The sequence below is a fragment of the Manacus vitellinus genome, unplaced genomic scaffold (assembly GCF_001715985.3).
Source record: "Manacus vitellinus isolate BGI_N305 unplaced genomic scaffold, ASM171598v3 scaffold_121_pilon, whole genome shotgun sequence".
Classification (NCBI taxonomy): domain Eukaryota; kingdom Metazoa; phylum Chordata; class Aves; order Passeriformes; family Pipridae; genus Manacus; species Manacus vitellinus.
The window spans coordinates 116373-121719 of NW_021938903.1; positions in this window are offsets into that span (position 1 = coordinate 116373).

The following is a 5347-nucleotide window of genomic DNA, read 5'->3' on the forward strand; positions in this document are numbered from 1 at the left end:
AGCGGGATGAGGCCTCTGGAAGGATGGTTCCAAAGTATGGAGGGATTTGGGGGACTCGCTGGTCCGGGGTGGGGGAGGTTGTCCTGGGGCTGCTGTCACCTGCAGTGCTGTCACCTCCCTGCCAGCACGGCCTCTCAGCACCCCAAATTCCCCAGGGGCACACCTCCAGAAGTCAGCCCACCCCTGTAGTCACCAGGGTGGCTTTCAGAGCCGTTCCCAGGTGCCTGCTCCCCCCACCCCTCTTGTTCCCCATCTGTTCAGCTTCCCCCGTCATCTCCCTCTTCTCATCGGTCATTATTTCTCTCCAGGTGAAGGCTTTTTAATAACATCTGACATTTCAGCCATTTTCGAGTCATTTCCTTTCTTCTACTCCAATTTTCTTGCTCTTCTTCATAACTAGGAAGCCTCTCTTTGTCCTTGGCCAGAGGGGAGGTGTCTGTTATTGCCTCTTATCACATTCCAGGAGGTTTGATCGGGTTAATGAAAATCCTTCTGCCTTTCTCTCGTGTGTCACTTCCACTCCCATCTCCTTTAGCCTGGTTTCTTAAGGAAATTAAACCAAAGGGTTGGTTTCATCACGGCCTTTCTCTCCCCCAGCTTGCTCTCGAGCATGTTGGTCTTTTTGCAGGTCTAACGGGGTTGAAATACTTGGAGTGCTGGGGGGCTCGTGGGGGCTGGTGGAGGGGACAGAGCCGGGCAGTGCCCCAGGGGACACAGTGCAGGGGTGGGTGGTGCAGCGGGCTGGGGCTCATCCCCCAGAGAACAGGGCTGTGGATCCCCCCGGGAACACGGGGGGCAGCAGGGCTGCACCCCCAGCCCAGTGAGCTGGGATAGCAGGCCACAGCACCAGGCTGTTCGTGCTGCCTGTCTGATTTTCTCGAGTTCGGGAGGGGATCCAGAGGAGGAGGGTCTCTCCAGCCTCACCAGCCTGGGGTTGGTCTGGCTCTGGGAGGCCCGGGCTGCGCGTTCCGCCGCAGCCTCACGCCTGGCTGTGCTCGAGGGCTTCTCCTGCAGCAGGAGCTGCAGCTGGTTTGAGCTGATCTGTTGGAGTGTGAACTGCAGTGACAGAGCAGCCAGAGGAGATTTTCCGCTGCTACAGCAGGGAGAGGCGGTAGAGCTTTTCCAGTGGCTGCTGCAGATCTGGTTCCCTGGCAGGGCTGGGGGACTGTGGCTCTGCTGGAGATCTCGGGGGTCCTGGGGGAAGCACAGTGAGGAGTCAGTGGCTCGAGTGCCTCGGTGCAGAAGGACCAAAGCACTTCCTGGTGTGTCCTTGGAGCTCGATGCCCTTTGCAGCGAGGGCTGGGGCGCCTCGGGAGCGTGTCCCCTCCTGACCCAGCCTGGCCTGGGGACAGGGACTGTGCCAGGCTGAGGGGAGGGTTGGCTGAATTCCTGCAGTGTGGGGGTGCTCTGCCTGGGTCTGGCAGCGAGGAATCAGCCCGTTCAGCCAGGCCTTGGCCTTCCTGCAGGTGAGTTACTGCTGTTGGCCCCAGGTCGTGCTGCAGAGCTGCACTCTGACGTTTCCCCCTCTCTGGACCACGTCCTTCACTTTGCATTTACCTCTGGTGTTTATTTTAGGCAGCCTGCTCTGCTGTTCTTATCCAGCCTTCATCCCCCGGGCCTGGAGCCTTGCTGGACCTCAGCGTGGCCCCTGCCCAGTCCCACTGCTGGGAAAGGAGACTGGACCTGCCACATCTTGTTCCCTGCCTGTCCCACCTCCCCTGGGGTCTTTCCCAATGTGGGGGCCTCACTGGGTGACACCAACCCTGCGAAGAGCACAGGGACACTTGTGGTCCAGCAATGACCTCACCGGGTCCCCATGAACTCCCTTCTCCTGGGGGATCCCCAAATGTGGGACCCCCTCAGAGGGGGAGGCACAGAGGTGGCTCCATGTCCCCCCTCGTCCTGCATCCCTGTCACCCTGCTTGGCTCGTGGAGCCTTTGCTGGGTGCAAAGGCTTCGTGGTGGGAAGACAAGGCCAGCCTTGATGCCACCATGGCCCTGCCTGGTGCTGATGTTTGGGGTGTGCTTTGGGGTGAGGTGTCTCAGCCAGCTGTGGGTCATCCCTAAATGCAGGAGAAGGGCTTGGCAGGGGCCCCTGCTCGCCTGGGTGCTCGTGTGGTCCCTCTTTCCAGGAAGGGTTTGGGTTTTCCTTTGCTCTCTCCAGCCTCTCCTGTGCTGGTGGTGAGCTGGGCTCTGTGACTGAGGAGATCCCGGCTGAATAATCCGCTGAGGAAGCTGCTAATTCGAAGACATGTCTGTAATAATTAAATCATTATCTGGAGGGAAGAGAGAGCAGTACCAAAACAGGGCTAATTAAAATCCAAACCCAGGATGACTTGGGCTCCGGGCCAGAGCACAGCGTACTCTGTTGGGGATGTCTTCATGTGTAATTGCTTTTCAGAACATCAGTCCCACCAGAAAACCCATCTGTTCCCCCTCATGAGACCAGGGCTGACCCAGAAGCCCTTGTCCTGTCTCAGGTTCCCCAGACCAGACACAGCTGGAAGATGGCAAAGGGCAGAGGAGACGGTGAGACCCGATTTGGGAGGGTGTTTGGTTCCTGGGCCTCAGGAACTAGATTCCACCATATCTCTGGAAGATTTGGTTGGTCCTTATCTTCTTTCAGCCTTCAGTCTTGGCTGGTGCTCTTTGGAAACCCCTTGAGAGCGAGGAGCAAGGTGGGCTCATATCCATGACTGCTCCGTGCATGGAAGGATTGGGACACACGGAGGTGCCACAGGGGTGCAGTGCCTGGGAGGAAGGTGGCTTTTGGTGTAGGGAGAGATGAACCTTGTCCAGGTTCACTTCACGTCTGGAGCGGGAGCGTCTCGTGCTGGATGTGAGCCCAGCCCTGGAGTTACCCCGAGCAGGTCCAGGGAGGTGGAGGTGGCTTTGCTGAGCTGTGGTTGTGATGTTGGAGGGGTGAAAGTGTCTTTGGACAGCCCTTCATGCTGTGCCATGTCCATGGAAGATATGCAGGGTGGGTGTTAGCTGCTGGGAATGCTTTGCCCGAGGCTCATCCAGCCCAGAGTGCAGCCCCTTCTCCAGCAGGACCGAACGCTCTGCAAAGGGCAGGGCACAAAAATCCCCCCTCCAGTTCCAGCGGGTGGGATCCAGGGTGAATCCAACCCTTCTGAGCTCCTGCACTGGGTGGATTCTGCATGAGGGAGGTGCTGCTGCTCTGCCTGCGTGGGCTGAAGGTCCTGATGTGGGTGGTGAGAGGTGAATCCCAGCAGCAATCCCTGCTCGGGTGAGCTGGCCTGGAATCGCTGTGTTTAGGCAGGGAAGGGCTGGTGTCTGTCCAAACCAGGCCCCTTCCAGAGCTGGTGAAGATCAGTTGGTGCATTTACCCAGGGAGACAAGGGCAGGGAGCTCTGTCTGTCGGGTGTTCACATCCTGAGCATCACTCAGCAGTGCCCTGGATTGGCACGACAGGGAAAGGTCACCTCGGGTGGGTTGGTGCCCACAGGCAGCACCTGAACCTGGGCAGGCAGGAGGGGAGGGCACAGCATGGGGGGCTGGGCAGGGAGCCACTTCTGCTCGGGTGAGCAGCCCACCCAGCCCTGACACATGCTGGTTTTCCTCGCTGTGCTGCCCTGGAGGGGCTGCAGCAGCACTGGCACTGCTGACGTGCTCTGGGACGAGCTGATCCATCCCCAGCCAGCACTGGGTTCTGCTTGGCCCAACCTTTGCCAGTGGTGGGGTGTCCAGGGTCCCAAATTGTGCTGTAAAGAAGCCAGAAATTTAAATCTGTCTGCAGAAATGGTCCCTGAACCCTCAGAAGGCGCTGGCTCGGCTGCTGTGCTGGGCTCTGTGTGCACAGGGACTCCCCACCCCGTGTGTCCTTTCACCTCGTGAGCTTTGATGTGCTGTTGGCTCTCAACAGAGGGAGTGCACGACATCTCAGCTCTGGCAGGAGATGTTTTCCAGTGCACCGGGTCATCCCCTCCCCTCCATCCCCCCTCCAGGGATTTTGAGGTGTCCTGGCCACCCCGTGTTTGAGTGCCCGTGGGACCACTGCTCCAAACAGTGGGACCAGGGTGGAAACCCCCACTGCCAGCCAGTCGTGCTGTATTTACCCACATTAAATGCTTTTAATTCCTTTAAAAACCTGCTGAGCTGCAAACACGTGTTCCTCCCCTCCTGGTGATGCCTCACATGCATCAGCCAGGTCCTGCTCTCACTTCCCCCTGGGGTGGTCGAGGGGATTGTCCCAGTGCTTGGCCACAGGACCACTTGCTGCAGCTCAGGTTGCCCGGAGCAGCTGTGGCTGTCCCAGCCCTGGAAGTGTCCCAGGCCAGGTTGGACGAGGCTTGGAGCCACCTGGGCTGGTGAGAGGTGTCCCTGCCCAGGGCAGGGGGTGGCACTGGATGGGCTTTAAGGTCCCTCCCGACCCAAACCAGTCTGGGATTCTGTGAACTCAGTGTGTGCAGGAGCTCCCCAAAGTTCTCTGTGTGAGCAGGGACAGCAGCCAGGGAATGGCTGGAGCTGTGTCAGGGCAGGCTCAGGTTGGATCTCAGGCAAAGGTTCTTCCCCCAGAGGCTGGTTGGGCACTGCCCAGGCTCCCCAGGGCAGTGGGCACAGCCCCAAGGCTGCCAGAGCTCCAGGAGGGTTTGGATGATCCTCTGGGGCACAGGGGGGGACTCTGGGGCTGGGCCTGTGCAGGGCTGAGGGTTGGACTGGATGGTCCTTGTGGGTCCCTTCCAGCTCAGCACATCCTGGGATTTTCTGGGAGTGCTGGGGGGTGGCACAGTGCTGTGTGTCAGGGGGCTTTGTGCTGAGGGGCACAACAGAGGTGGGTGTGTTTTGGACACCCTTTGGGGGTGATGGGTGCAAACATGGCGTGGCTGGGGCCCCCTTTTTGGGTGAGCTGGGCATGGCCATGGGCCCTTGTGGGAGGCACAGTGGGGATGAGGGCAGGAGCTCCCAGGGCTCTGGGTGCCAGGCAGGGGCTGTGCCCAGGGTGATGCCCAGCTCCCTGCAGGGCTGACATTGGAAGAGGGAAGGAGCTGGAAACTGAGCTGAACTAATGCCCAGCCTGTTTTTTGTGCTGGTCCCTGCTCAGAGCAGAGCTCTGCTGACCCAGAGCAGAGCTGCCACCCTTTGCAAACCACCAACCACCCTCCCCACGCTTGCTGGAGCAGTTGTGTGTTGGTTCCCTTGGTTTGAAGCTCTTGGTGTTTTTTCCAACCCCCCAAGCCAGGGGAGCAGAGCTGGGGCCCTGCATTCCCTGTTTCCTCTGGCCCATCCCTCTCATCCACCGTGGTGCTGAGCATCCCTCAGCCAGGGGCTGGTGCAGAGGAGCAGGGAAGGCAGTGCTGGCTCTGTGGCAGCAGGATGGGTGCCA